At 45.5% G+C, this 15,854-nt stretch overlaps 1 protein-coding gene across 3 annotated transcripts in view; it reads left to right on the top strand.

Annotated features, from left to right (window-relative positions):
* Nucleotides 1-806: 806 nt before the first annotated feature.
* FAM163B (family with sequence similarity 163 member B) overlaps nucleotides 807-15,854 on the top strand; it is a 46,039-nt gene continuing 30,991 nt past the window's right edge. For 2 of the 3 annotated variants that reach the window (XM_083596629.1, XM_083596631.1), the window contains exon 1: nucleotides 1,044-1,353. The gene's annotated coding sequence lies outside the window, so the exon portion shown is untranslated. The other variant, XM_083596630.1, reaches the window with a different exon arrangement.

Raw genomic sequence — 15,854 nt, forward strand, 5'->3', positions numbered from 1 at the left:
AGGAGGCAGTGGTGACCCCCAACTCAGGTGGCTTTAAAAGAGGATTGGACAAATTCATGGAGGAGGAGAAGGTTATCAATGAATACTAGCCATGATGGCTGTGCTCTGCCTTCATAGTTGGAAAGAGCAATACTTCTGAATACCAGTTGCTGGAAGCCACAGGAGGGGAGAGGGCTGCTCTTGCGCCTGAATCTGCTTGTGGGCCTCTGGCTGGCCACAGAATGGTGGGCTAGATAGGCCATGGGCCTGATCCAGCAGGCTCTTCTTATGTTGTTATGTAGGAAGAACTGGGAATTATGGTGGGGTGGGGGAGAAGAGAAAGAATTTGTCCCCTTTCTCCTTTGGGTGGCTGGAATTCTGCAAGCAGGTGGAGACCTTTTTATTTGGACATGCTTTTGGGAATAGAATGCTTTTAAAAGAAAGGGCATCTAATTGTTTTTCACACTTAAAAATCATAGTTCAGTTGTTTTTTAACAGTTATATTTTCTTTGTTTTTAGATTTTTCATTATATCTGCGTTGTTTTAATTTGTGTAAGCTTCCTTGAATCTCAGTTTGGGGGAAAGGCAGGAACAACAACAACAACAACAACAACAACAACAACAACAACAACAGCTGCGCCAGCTGCTTTTAGGACAGCTATCCAAACAACCCTAGAAAGGCGCCCTCCTGCTGGTGCGCGGATCTTGTCCCCTCTCCAGCAGCAGAGCATTTCCAGAGCGATTCTCAGCGCGTGTCCTATAGCTGCTGCTCTGAGCTGAGTGGCGCGCGGGGGCTCGCTCACTCTTCGGGACCAGCGCGCGCGCTCTCGCTCGCCTGCCAGCGCCTGCCCAGCCGCTGCAGCGCGTCCCTGCACCAGCCGCGTCGGGCAAGCGCGCAGCCGGCTGCTGCTGCTGCCTTCTCGCCGCCGTCTCCTCCTCCTCCTCCTCCTCCTCCTGTGCGCCCCTGCGGAGCCCAGGCGCCCCAGCGGAGCCCGGGCGCCTCGGAACTGTGCCTTTCCCTCCCGCCGCCCTGAACTTTGGAAAGCCCGCTGCAGAGGGTAAGAGAGAGGGGCCCGTCATCCATCATGGCTCAGGTGTGATGGACTAGTGGAGCTCCTGGCTGGGCAACCGAGCTCAGCTGCGTCCGAAGCAGACTTAATACTATTATTTTAAAAAGGAAGCTCGCAACCGCCTTGTCTTGGAAGGATCGTATATCTCTACATTCTCTTCCCACCCCCCACCCCAATTATCTTAGCGCTGATGCCCCGCAGGTAGAAGGCTTTGGAAGAGATGGTGCTCACCTGAAGGAACGAAAAGTGGGGGGAAGAGATATATGTATATAAGGGGCTCTAAATACAATTCCAGTGTTTAAAGGTAAGATTTGTTTATTTATTTGCAGAAGGTGGCTGGGAAAACGGTTTTCATTTTTTTATTTCCTATGGTCATTTCTCTGTTTAAGATCCCCCTCTTTTGCCCCTTCCCATTTCTGCTGAATGTAATTTTGGGGATCTGGAGGAGGGGACTTTCCCCATCCCTTGCTTATTCTGGTCTTGCTTTTGAAGGGACTGAAAGATGAGTGAGAAAATGGATGCTCTCTAGAAGTGGGGGTGGTCTCTGCTCAGGTGTTGTTGCCACAATACATGCTCAATATATACCCAAACCCACACGGTTTAAAAAGGGAAAGGTATTGGATGGGTGGTGGCGGTTTGAGAAGTTGGAGAGCTAGTTTTGACCCTAACAGTTGGCGAAATGCTGCCTATTATCATTGGAAAGGAATCTTGTGTTCATTTTATTTATTTATTTGAAAACCAGTCCAGAGAAAATTCATGGATCTGACCAAGATTCAGCAAAGGACCAGGAGGAAGCTCACAAGCAAGGCATGAAAGTGACAGCCTTTTAGAGTTTGTTCCCAGCACCCAGTACTGCAAGGTACACTATCCCTGATTTTGGAGGTCCTATTGGCTGTTGTGGCCATGACACAAAGCCATGTTTCTCTCTAGTGTGCCTTCTCTTTATTTAGAGTGTGTGTGTTGGGGGGGAAGCATCTGTGGCTCTTCAGGTGTTACCAACATCCCAGCCCTTATCATCCCTGGCCATTGGTCAGGCTGACTGGGACTGAAGGGAGCTGGGAGTCCAGTGACACCTAGAGAGGAAAAGGTTTCCCTAGCCCTGATTTAGAGCTAAGAATCACAGAGTTGGAAGGAACCTTGAGGATCATCTAGTCCACCCCCTGCAATGCAGGAATAATCAGCTGGCCCATACAGGGATTGAACCTGCAACCTTGGTGTTATCAGCACCATGCTGTAACTAGCTGAGCTATCCCATCAAAAATTTAAAATGGTCACCCAGGATCATATTGAGGATGCCTGCTAGAACTTCCAGTAGCTCCACACAATCTTGTAGAGTGCAGAATCTCCCCCTCTTCCCAGAGCAACAGGAGAGATGTGAAGCACCCACTAAAGACCCTCCCGAACATTTTTTAAAAAAGAAATGTGAGGCCCACATGCCCTCCAAAAGGTGATCTTGAACCTTGCAGCAACAAACTCTGCCGCTTTCTAGGACCACTCTCCAACAGATAACTTCCCCTGTGTGGTGATTTCCATGCCATCCTGTCTGCGCTGTTCCATATAGCAGGAGGGTCATTGCATGTTTCAAATGCTAGATCTTTACAGGAAAGGAAGTGAAATGTTTTTGGTAACATTATGACTAAGACGGCAACTAAAGCAGCTGGAGAGACTGTCTCCAGAATTCTTGGGGAGGAGCTGTGTATGCCAGTGGGTAGAGCAGCATCTGCTTTGCTTGCAGGTTGAGTCCCTAATGGCATATCCAGGTAGGGCTGGGAAGGACTCTGGACTTAAACCTTGGAGAGCTGCTGCCGGTCAGTGTCAGCAATACTGGAGTAGCTGAACCTATGTTTCTGTTTAATTATACCAGTTCATAAGATCCACAAGGACTGGAATATTACTTGATTTCTAGCAGAAGGCTCATAGCTCAGTGGCAGAGCACATGTCTCGCGTGCAGAAGGCCCCAGTTTCAACGCCAGGGATCTTCGCATAGGGCTGGGAAAGACTCCCTGTCTGAAACCCTGAGGAAGCACTGCCAGTCAGCGCATAGACAAACAATCTTGAGTTGCATGCACCAGTCATTCGATTGGGCATAAGGCAACTTCCTACATTTCTGTCCACTGAAATGTATCAGCAGTAAAGACGAAAAGGAAGCCTTACCTTCTCCCACAATGCACAACTAGCTTCTGGAACTTACTGCCACTAGACTGCTGGCTTGATTGTTTTAAAAGCGGATTTGACAAATCCATCAAGGGTGAAGTCTCTTGATAGCTGCTAGCTACAGGAACTCCATGGAATTGCCATGTTACAAGGAAGTATTTAGGGAGTAGGGGCTGGAATCTTGCCACTGTGTGGTGCTTGTGAGCTTTCCAGAGGCATTGAGCCAACCACGCCTGCAAACCATGGTCTGATCCAGCAGGGCTTCAGTTACACTAGCTTCTAATACACATAGATATTTCTTAAAAGGTAAGTTGCAGTAAAGCAAGTTTACAGTGAATACTTTCAGAGGAGATCACCAGGCTGAACTTTTCTACCTGTGCAATTGTTACAGAACTGTCAAATTCAGTTTGCATTAAGCTCTGTTCTTGTTGAGAGTCTCTCCACTGAGAGTCAGGCTAATCATTGAGCGAGTCTTCTAGTGGAAGCTTTTGCAGGGGCTGGGCGATGCTATGTGACTTCTTCTAGACTGTTTAATTACTGCTTGATTGTAACAAAACACCCAAGTGGTTTACAAGAAATATTAGAATTATCCAAAAAAAAAACAAACCCCAGTTAAAACAAATATTTAAAAACATGTAAACATTTTTTTAAAAAGTAAAAACAGCAGTAAACTAAAAATAGATTAAAACATGTCGACAGAAATGTTTCTGGATAGGCATGCGTAAACAAAAATGTTTTAAATGAACACCAAAAATAATACAGCAAACATGCCTGGCAGACATCAGTAGTCAGTGCCACCGAACTGAAAGAAGAATTTCTTACAAGTGTGGAATAAGTATTATGTGACACCTGTAACACTGCCAGTTCCACAGATCGAAGTGGTCAAGTTGGAGCATGTGGGGTAAGGTAAATTGGTCCCAAGTTGCTACGGGCTTTATATACCTGTGGTAACACCTTGCACTTGACCTGGCAGATCAGCAACCAGTGTACATCTCTGAGTGTTTGGGCTCCTCTGCTGCTGTGAAGAAACATTCGTCCTGATCTGGCTGGCTCTCCTATAGTTGCCGCTTTTATCCCCAGTCTGGCAATGATGTCTCTTTGGAGCGTGAAGTCCAGGATCCCTAGGTTAGATTAATGTAAGGAGCTGTGCATGGGGATGCCTCTGAAAACAGTTTGGAAACCTCAGCTGGTGCAGAATTCAGCAGCCAGGTCGCTCCCTGGAGTGAGTTGGTTTGAGAACATAACACCAATCCTAGCTCAACTGGACTGGTGGCCAGTCAAAGGGCTTAATCCAAAGTGCTGATTTTGCCCTATAAAGCCTTAAATGGCTCAAGACCACAGTATCTCAAGGACTGCCTCTCCCCATATGAATCATCCCAGGCCCTTCAATCATCACCTGAGGCCCTTTTGGTGTGCCCCAACATGGAAACGGGCCTTTTCTGTGGTGGCTCCCCATTTGTGCAATGCTCACCCCAGGAAGGCTCATTTGGTGCTTTCACTATATATCTTTAGGTGCCAGACCAAAACTTTCCTCTTCGCTATGGCATCTTAAAAGAGTACCGGGCGGGGGAGTGGGTAATGTTTTAGTTTGTGACTATGCTATGTATTTTTTGCATTTTGATATTGTTAACTGCCTTGTGATCTTTGGATGAAGGGCAGTATAGAAGTTTATTTTTTAAAAAAAATTACGATGGGCACCCATGGCTGCCAAACTCTGACATAAAAAGTGCTGCTCTCCTGCTTGGAGTCTTGGGAGGTGCGGTCAAGATGGTACCTTGCAGATCTGGGCGTGGGGGCTAACCTTCATTTGGTCTGAGGTCTATGTACACCTTTGGCCCACCCCCAGAGTTGCATACCAGGGGTGGGTATGGAGACTCCGCAATCATGCACATGCACACAAACATTCAGATGATGCATCCAAACACATGGGACATTGTGCAGATCAGCTGAAAAGCAGGATATCAACCCTTCCCTACGCATCAGATGACCTATCTGACAACTGGCAAAGAAGGGGAATTTTCACAACACCATTAGAGTGTTGAGCTGGGTGGAGATCCAGCCTGCTGTCTACTTTAATTGTTGTTTTTGATGCTATCAAAATCAGTGGGGTCATAAAAATAAATAAATACTTGATTTACCTGATCCAGTCCCTGAGCTGGGGTTTGGCCATTCCTGTGGAGAGTGATGGGTGGAGCCCAGAAGAATTTGGAGCCAGTACCTTTGATCCTGGTAACCTGATGGAAATCAACTTGGCCAGTACCACCCTGATTGGTTGGCATCCCTGACTGGCCAGCAGTTCATGAGGTAACCCTGATTAGTCAGTTGAAGAGCACATCCTGACTAATAAAGTGCAGAAGGGCCCCTGGTATATTGGTAGGGAGGGGATTCTGGGAACTGTGACAGAGTCTCCATTGGGGTGTCCATTTTTCATACTCGGGTGATAATTTCAGAATGAGAATTTTCTAGAAAATATACAACCATCTTGCTTGGCACTTGTGTGTATAGTTTAACCTATGCCACACGCACAGGCTTGCAAGTTTGGGACAGAGCTCTCAAAACTAGGAGCAAGCCATCAAGAGGTCCAGAAAGTTTGTTGGGAGGTGTCTGATTGCAAATGGTGGTGGGAAACTGCTCTGTAGCCTTAAACTGGTTTTTATCTGTGGTTTCTTTTTAGGGAGAAATGTAGTTCTTGTGGGGGTAGAGGTTGAAGCAAGGAATCTGAAGCAGAGAATTCTTAGCATCCACAAACTACAATTCCCAGGATTCTTTGGGGAGGGCAGCCTCAAGGGTTAAAGGGACATAAAGCTGATAAAGATTTGTGGTAGACACACACAGAAGCTAGTTGCAGGTCTTTATGCTCTGTGTGATACCCAAATCATAATTCTTTATTGGCATTCCACCAGCTTTTGAAGATTCACCTGTTTACACAGACATTCCTTTGATCTCCTGACCTGACTCCCATTTTGTTAATTGCTGTGTCATTTTAATAGGATTTTTTATTGTGTACAATTTAATTAGAGAAATTTATATTTCAGGGCTTGCAAAACTGGTATTTATACTTTGCAAACTGTGTAGAAGTCTGTTTTGGCATTAAGTGGTATATAAATTTTAAAACAATGACTGAGAAATCAAACTATCACAGTTCTGTCCCAAACTGAATTAAAAGGTTTTCATCACGTAAGCATATTGTGTCAAGTTTCCATACACATATGTATTGTTTTGCATTATGGGGGAAGGTATTAAAAGCCTCTCCCCCCCCCCAAAAAAACCCCAGTTATAGAGTAACACACACAGGTCTTCTCCTTGTCTTCTGTGAGTTCACACTTTTGGGGAGGGGAATACCAGAGGAAATGCATTTTTTCCCAGCTGAAACTCACCAGAACTCAATTCCGGCACCTCTCAGGGGTGTGCCATTACCATTCGAAGGGAACCAGGCAGGTGTTCACAGTAAGTTCCAGCACCACTTTTTCTAGAAAAATAGCACTGAGTGGAGGTTTTGAGTTACTGAATAATTTGCACAACACCTGTTCTGATCTTTGATCAATGGGACTGCAGAATATGCACAGTCCTTGTGATGCTTCTGAGAACAGGAGGGAGGCAGAATGGTATTTCAAACAGATGGTATTGGGGAAAGTTTATCCGACATGGTCTCTACTGAGTCTCCTTGGTAGACATGACTTGACCTGAGAGCTTTTACAAGTGACAGTCAAGAATGCATGACCTGCTCTGGCCTATAGCTGTTAAGGGGAGGAACAAGAGTGGATGGCTCCACTGTTAGGGCAAAGCAAGTCAGCTGCCTCAAGTGAGAGATGCTGGCAACCTACCCCCTCCCCACGCTATTTTCCCAAGACATCTAAGCCAGCCTGCTGCCCCTTCCCTCCCCTCCCCTAGATGTGGCCCCATTGTAAGCACTGAAGTATGATTTAGTTGTTGGTCCAGCTGTGTTCTTTGTACGGAATGAGGGAGGAGGCCACTGTCCCACCTAAACAAAATGTCCTGGCCTGGCCCTGGCAGTTGTGGGCACCATGTTGCCAACCCATGGATAGACGGCAACTAGTGGCTTGGCTGCAGTTTATTGTTAGCATTTTTATTTATTCTATTTCTGTATTTTTCTCCAAGGTGCTGAAGGTGATTGTCCCCCAGGTTCAAATCATCTGCTCAGCTATGAAGCTTGCTAGGTGACCTTGGGTCAGTCAAATGCTAACTACCTCACAGAGTTCTGGGGATTAATTCTGGAGGGGCGGGGGGGGGAACTGTGTATGCCACATTGAGCTTCTTGGAGAATAAGGTGGGATATAAATGCAATAAATTTAACCAATCAAAAATATGCACTTATACACACAGTTTGCTTTAGCATATGCATTTTGGGACACATTACTTGGCTCAGGGCTTTTCTGCAGCCAGAACTCACAGGAACTCAGTTCTGGAACCTCTCAGTTGGGCTCCATTGCCATTCTAAGAGAACAAGGGAAATGTTCATGGTGAGTTCCACCACCTCTTCTTTTGTAGAAAAATACCACTGCAAGATGGGGAGGAGAGTGGATTTTTAAGGAGGGCTGAGTTTCAATTTGCATGTTGTTTTGGAAAGTACAAATCAAGTATGTTTGCCTTCAAAATGCAAACTGAATGCAATTTTCTCCCTCCAACCCACCCTGTCCCCAGAGGTGCTATGAATTACACCTGTTGGTTGGGTGGAAATGATAATTTGCAACAATTCAGAGTCCTCAGAGTGTGTGGGATTAGCATGAATGCATGACACGCCCTTATGCTTGCTGGAGTAGTCCAGTAGATAATTGCATTTCCCCTCGGTCTCTAGCAATGGGGTGACTGCATACGCTTTGTAAAGACAGGTGCTTTCAGATGGTGCTTAAGTGGCTCCAGAGTTAACCACAATCGCTCAAAAAGGAACCACTTTGGTGTTTTTAGTTATCTCTCTCGAACCGAGCTGAGAGTGAGTTTGACCCGGGATGTTAATTGCTGAAATAAATTAAGGCCATGCAGCTGTAATTAAAGCTTTAGCATTCCCACATGCTGGGCCTCTGAAGTAGATTCGTTAATGGGAGTGAGGAACTGGAAACAGGTCGGTGTGATCCTTTAAGTGAGGGGAGCAATTACGGGATTTCTGACACTGATTCATTATTTCATGGCTGGTTGTTTCAGACTCCAGAAATATAATTAATTTGATGCAGAAGCAAAGAGGTGAAAGAGCAATACTGCATTTGTCTGTGTTTCCAACACACTCACCTTAGTTTATCATGGCTCAGTACATATTGCAGTAAATACTGTTTATGCAATTGGTTTGTTTGAATAAATGCTAGGATGAAATAGATTTCGAAATTCTTGCAACTTGTTAAACAGGGCTTGATTTGGAGGTCTTCTGCTCCTGAACTGAAGCTTGTGAATAGTTTACTCCACTGTGTTAGAGAGGGCAGCCCCCGTTTTAAGCACATTTATAATGTAGAAGGGTGAGCTTTGTCTACCTTCAGAGACAGAGGAATACCCTTTGGGTATTTTTGCATAAGTCTGCTTCTTGACTGGACAGAGGTGAGTCAGGCCAGGGGCTCATTAGGGATGCAGGAAGTCTCCTTTGCAGGCAGATTGCACTCTTAAGTCTCTGTGCTGGGAGTAACTGAAGGATCCAGCATACCTAATGCAGAGACCGAGCACAATTATTAACCTGTCCCAAGCAGAGCCTGGTTGGAAGGGGTGACAACTGGGCCAGTTACTCAGGCAGAGATACAGTGGGCAACTCCTCCTTCCAAATCAGGAGCTGGTAAGTTACACTCTCATGGTAGGGAGACTGATTAGGAAAATGCAAGGCTGGAACAGAACAGAGAAATGGTAGTACCGATGGCTACAGTGCTAATGAGCTACTGGCACATGGTGAAGTCTCAGAGGCCAGTGGTGTAGCGTGGGTTGTCAGCACCCGGGGCAAGGCAAGTAATTTGCGCCCCCTAACCCGTGGATTTGCGCCCCCTAACCCTAACCACCAGATGTTGCGCCCGGTGCGGCCGGCCCCCCCCTGCACCCCCCACGCTACGCCACTGTCAGAGGCTGTTTCAGTTTGTTGTGGTTAGGGCAGTCAGTCTAGGTGATGCTCTGAATTCCCTCCAATTCTTGGGGTCCTGTACCAAGTAGGGTTAGAATTAAAGAGAGCAGCTTCCTGAACTGGTCAGAAATGTTTCTTTGCAAGACAGTGACTTTAGCTGGCCACTTAAGAGTTCTCATCAGCATCCCAAAAGACTGAGTTAGGATGCAACTAAGTGATAATGCCCTCCAAGAGAACAATAGCCAGAATGATGTGTGAGAGCTGAGCTGGAAGCAGGTTGGAAGCTGGAGACACAGAGACCTGTGCTGGATCTGTGCTGGATCCAAAGCTGCGACTAATGGAGAAGCAAGATCTGTCAGAGTGTTAATGCTGCGAGGCCTTCCATTGTATGCCCAGGTTGTATATATGTGTAAATAAAGCCATATATCCTAATGGCCCCACAGCCTCTTTTGACCTTCATTCCAAGAGAATCAAACCCTGAGTACCTGGAACCCCTGGAGTCCTACTGCTCACAGATTGGAGTGGCTATCTTGTCTCTTCATGTTGTTTTTATATTGATTGCCATTGTTTTATTGCTGGTCATAACTTTATCTTGTATGAATTTTATGAAAGTTATAGAAAAATACACAAAGCATGCATGAGAAAACATGGCATACGGTAACTGCAAATAGATACAAAATAGAGAATCTCCATATGATGGTTGTCTGGACTAGCATTCCTCCATTTATTTCTAGGGATGTATTCCTTGGACTACTCCTTGACTATTTGATTCTAAGGCAGCTGGAAAACTGAACCTAAGAGCAGCCTTTTCCAAAAGTGTGAAAATCTAGAACCAGTGTGTTGTAGTAGTTTAAAGTGTTGGATTAGGAACCAGGAGATCAGGGTTCAACTCCCCATTCAGTCACAAAGCTCACTGGGTGACCTTGGGGCAGTCACTGCCTCTCAGACTAAATTACCTCACAGGGTTATTTTGTGAATAAATTAAAAGCCATGCTCAGAAGGGCTATGTGTGAGCATGTGGGGAGTTTTTGTCTTATTTTCATATTACTGTAAGTCCTTGGAATGACTTCCTCCTCTGTAGCCCCAGAAAAGAATGATCAAATAGTGAGAGCATAGAATCATAGAGCTGTAAAGTTGGAAGGGATCCAGAGGGCCATTTAGTTCAAGCCCCTGCAATAAAGAATCTTAACTAAAGCATCCATGATGGCCATTCAACTTCTGCTTAGAAACCTCCAGTGAAGGAGAGCCTGCCTTTGTCAAACAGCTCTTACTATCAGAAACTTACCTTGTCCAGCCCACATTTTACCATTTCTCCACAAGTACAGTGGTACCTCGGGTTACATATGCTTCAGGTTACAGACTCCGCTAACCCAGAAATAGTACCTCGGGTTAAGAACTTTGCTTCAGGATGAGAACAGAAATCGAGCGGCAGCGGCGCTGCAGCAGCGAGCGGCCCCATTAGCTAAAGTCGTACCTCAAGTTAAGAACAGTTTCAGGTTAAGAACAGACCTCCAGAACGAATTAAGTTCTTAACCCGAGGTACCACTGTATATCATAGAATACTTTGTCAAAAGCCTTATTGAAATCAAGATACACTACGTCCACAGTATTCCCCTGATCCACCAAACGTGTAACTCTATTAAAAAAAGAAAAGAAATGAGATGGCAGAATTTGTTTTTGAGAAAGCCATGCTGGGTCCTTGTAATCACAGCATCCTTTTCTAAGGGCTCACAGATTGACTGTTTAATTATGATACCAGAATCTCTCCTGGTATCGATGTGAAGCTCACAGGTTGGTAGTTACCTGAGTCTTCTCCCCCCCCCCCCATTTTTGAGGATGAGGACAACATTTGCCTGCCTCCAGTTTGTAGGGACCTCACCTGTTCTCCAAGAATTATCAAAGATTATAGACAAAGGCTCTGAGATTACATCCACAGTTTCCTTTGGTAACCTTGCAGCTGATCAAGCCCTGGAGATTTGAATTCATTGAATTCAATGAAATTGTGGCAATGGAGTAATATCAGAGTAGTTGAAATCTCCCATGACTGCTATATCTCTCCTTCTAGAAAGTTTGGCAATCTGCTGTAGAAAGGCACCATCCAATTCTTCAGTCTGGCAACTCCACTTCTTTTTCCACCCATGGGAAGTTTGCAAATATTCTCGAACCCCCTTGAAATCTCACCTGTGGAAGCACCTTTGCTGTCAATACAATTGGTTACTAGTTCCAGGTGTAACTCCAGGTGCGAGTTGTTCCTATGATACATGGCCATGGGACATTTTTCAGCTATGGGGTGGGGGTCTTTCACATTCAGATTAAATTGGGATAGACAGCAATGTTCTGATCACATTTCATAAGCTGCTGGGAGTTGGTTGTGTTTAGAATTTCTTCCCCCCCCCAAAAAAAAAAAAATTGCTGGCAATTTCCTCAAATGTGTTAATTTTCCCCCCGTTCTACCACCTGCTTCTTTTAATTCTGGGGCTGCTGTGATCTATTTTTGGCTACTTGAATCCAAGCTGGCAACAATCTCTCTCTTTCTCTTTCTCTCTCCAGATGGAATCAAAACCTCTTGCCTGCTGGGAGTCCTTGTTTTTCTTTGAACAGTTGTTAAATTTAGGTGTTTTGATTTCAAGGTTCTCTCAAGTTCTCATTCCCAAAAGGTGTGAGGTGTTTTGGTTTTTTAAGCACATGATCTTCTTTTCTTTTAACAAGTACATTAAGGGTATATTTCTTCAAAATCAGTGACCATTTGTTTGTCTTTTGCATTAAGCAAAGAACAGGGGTGGGGAATAAATTTGGTTCACATCATCATAGAATCATAGAGTTGGAAGGGACATCAAGGGTCACACACACACACACACACACACACACACACACTCTTCAGGAATCACAGATAAATAATCTCTCACAGATGGCCAACCAAGCTCTGTTTCAAAACCTCCAATGAAGGAGAGTCCGCAACCTTGCGAGGGAGTCCATTGCACTGTCAAACAGCTCTTACAGTTAGGAAGTTTTTTCCTAATGATTAATTTGAATTTCTTTTCTTGCAATTCCGATCCATTGGTTGGGATCCTACCCTCTGGAACAGCAGGACACAAGCTTGCTGCATCTCCCATGTGACAGTCCTTTAGATAAATGAAGATGGCTATCAGTCTTCTCTTGTCCAGGCTAAACATACTGAACTCCATGGCTTTTTTTTCTGCTGGAACTCATCAAAATTCAGGTGGGCGCCATTGCCATTATAAGAGAACATGGGAGGTGTTCATGGTGACTTTCAGCACCTCTTTTTCTAGAGAAATAGCACTGCCCAGCTCCTTCAGTTGTTCCTCATAAGGCTTGGTTACCAGTCCCTTAATCATCTTTGTCACCCTCCTCTGCACACCATCCAGCTTATTGATATCCTTCTTAAATTCCAGTGCCCAGAATGGAACACAGAACTCCAGGTAGAGCCTGACCAAGGTAGAATAGGTTGACAATATTTTTTTCTGTTGATGCGGACACTACACTTCTGCTGGTGCAGCCTAGAAATTCATTAGCTGCTGCTGCTGCTGCTTCTTCTTCTTCTTCTTCTTCTTCTTCTTCTTCTTCTTCTTCTTCTTCTTCTTCTTCCTGCTGCTGCTTGGGGCAGAGGTCATTTTAGTGGCATGACTGGTGCGGTTGCACTGGGTGCTGCACTGCAGGGAGAGCCAAAACAATGTTGTAGAATGGAGCACGAGAGGTGGAGAGCACCAAATTTTAGCACTGCACAGGGCACCACGGAAATTTGAGAGCCCAAAGTCCGCCACTGCTAGGGTCCCCCATCCAATGTTTCCGCATCTATTTCAATGCCAACCCGTCACATCTGCACTTCTCAAACCAGCATGCAAACTGAACATGCAAGCTGTCCTTCAAAATCTTCACTTCTCTCACTCGTGATGCAGGTTACCAGCCAGAAAATGCAGACAAAGGTGGCTGTGTGCAAAGGTACCCGTTCGTAGTGTGAAGAAGTAATTTTTCTCAATCCAGAATCATTCATGCCCATCCTTAGCATGCAGCTTTCAGTCTAGATAGAGTCTAGATCGTGCCATCCACAAGGGTTGGTGTGGTTCCTTTGTATACATTTGAAAACCCTCCCCTTTGTTAGGTTAGCCGTGTCTTTCACTCCCTGCATATATGTTCCAGGTGAATGCAGTAGGAAGTGTTGAGTGCCACTCTGGGGGAACACTCACCCACAATGTCATGGGGCAGGTTTGGACATGCCCCCCCCTACTGCTGGGACCACCTCCATCCATTTTCAAATGAACACACTGTAAAGTACTGCTGAATCAATCTGCACTGACCTTTTTATATTTTGGGAATGAAAGTAGTTGATGAAAAGGTGTTTTTCAGTGGCATAAAATCTGCAACAGGTCCAGATTGTGTGTGGACTAAGTGGGAAAAGCCCTGAGTTCAGTGTGCATTAAATGTTATTTAAAGATAATGTTGTGAGTATGCAGCCCATGTGTTTATTGTGGAGAAATAACATATGGAAATGCATTTTGTTGGAGAAAACTGCTTTCAGAGCTGTGTTGTTAGGCAAAATTGTGTATGGTAATGCATATTGCTATGACTGTAAGTTCATTTCAACTGAATACTGAATTTTAAAATTGTAGTAAGTGGAAGGAAGGTAATAATAGTAATAATAATAATATGCATTGAAATATCTCAGAGTTTTCATGTGGACTTAAAAAACACACAAAAAACTCCTTCACAAACTGATGCAGAGATTGGGAAAATGGAAAGCTGAAAGTAGCAGATTCAACCATTCCAGGTTGAAGAATGGCATGATCAGAGTTCAGTGACACATTTGGGCCTAGCAAAAACACTGAAGGAGGGTGTGCATAGAAGCCAACTTCTAGGGGCCAAGGTCCCTTCCTCCCCCCTTTCACAATAAAATATTTGAGGGGGCTAGTCCCCTCAGTTGATAGGCATTGCCATTCAAATGGTATCCGTGCACCATGTTATTTGATCAATTATGCGTGGCTGGTCTTACTCCCCCACCCCAATATTTTATTCAAGTTGGCACCTCTGAGGGTGTGAAATGGAGCCTGTGTTGGGTGTGGCTTAAGGAGAGTTCTGAGGGCCAGGCAGAGATCTCTGGTTCACATCCAGGTTCTCCCTCAAGATTTGAGAGCCGGTGTGGTTTAGACTAAGAGCTGAGAGACTGGGGTTCAAATCCCCCCAACTCAGCCATGAAGCTCACAAGGTGACTGGGCTGGTCACTGCATCTCAGCCTAATCTACCACCCAAATTTGTTGTGAAGTTAATGGGAAGATGATGGGGAGGAGATCTATGCATGTTACATTGAGCTCTTTGGAGGAAAGGGTGGACTATAGATGCAACAAATGTTACACATTAGAGATTCTCCATCCCTGTGCCACGGGACACGGGTGGCGCTGTGGGTTAAACCACTGAGCCTAGGGCTTGCCAATCAGAAGGTTGGCGGTTCAAATCCCCGTGACGGGGTGAGCTCCTGTTGCTCGGTTCCTGCTTCTGCCAACCTAGCAGTTCGGAAGCACGTCAAAGTGCAAGTAGATAAATAGGTACCGCTCCAGCGGGAAGGTAAACGGCGTTTCCGTGCGCTGCTCTGGTTCACCAGAAGCGGCTTAGTCATGCTGGCCACATGACCCGGAAGCTGTACGCCGGCTCCCTCGGCCTATAGAGTGAGATGAGCGCCGCAACCCCAGAGTCGGCCACGACTGGACCTAATGGTCAGGAGTCCCTTTACCTTTACTTATCCCTGTGCCACAGTTCTAGCTCTTGAGGTGCTTGTTCGTGTGGTGACCTAGCCTGACCTCTGGCCCTGCCTTTCTGATCAGCCCTGGCAACTAGCCTGTTTCAGGTTTCCTACTCCTGAGTCATCTCCATCTGCTCCCCACAGCTTGTCCATGACACAACCAGGCCGATGCCAGGTCTGAGTGCTCTGGGTAACAATGAAGTCAAATCGTGTGCCGTGCATTGTGTGCTGCGCAGAGCTTCTGTTGGCTTTAGCTATTTCCAGTTGTGAGCAACAGCTGTGAAAAAGGAAAATTCCATGCTACAGAACGCAGCACATGGGCTTCCTCCATGGGATGGAGTCTTTTCTGCCAACACCCAAGAGAGTCACCCATGAGTACCTTGAATCAGGCCCAGATATGAACTGGCAACCAGCGCAGCTTTTTTTTTTTTTTTTTTTTTTGAAACGAGGTATATGATATATAACGTTGCACCATACTTCTCTAACCCTCCCATCACCCAGAAATGGCTGGGGGGGGGGTGACACAAGATGGAGCTTTGAACTTGAAATGCAGAATATGGTCCTGGAAAAGGTGCGCCAGCTCTTACCCCAATACTTAACTATGCTTGATGTTGCGACGCAGCACTCCTTTGCGCTTCCTCCCATGAGACCGTTCCTTTGAATGATGGTGGAGCAGCTGAGCCAGGATTTGAACCTGAAATGTAAAATAGGGTTCTGAATCTATCTGCTACATTTCGTTCCATTGCCTGTGGTTCAAGGGAGCTAGTGAAGGTAAAGGTAAAGGGACCCTGACCATTAGGTCCAGTCGTGACTGACTCTGGGGTTGCAGCTCTCATCTCGCTTTATTGGC

Source organism: Podarcis filfolensis (assembly GCF_964270895.1).
Source record: "Podarcis filfolensis genome assembly, chromosome: Z".
Classification (NCBI taxonomy): Eukaryota; Metazoa; Chordata; class Lepidosauria; order Squamata; family Lacertidae; genus Podarcis; species Podarcis filfolensis.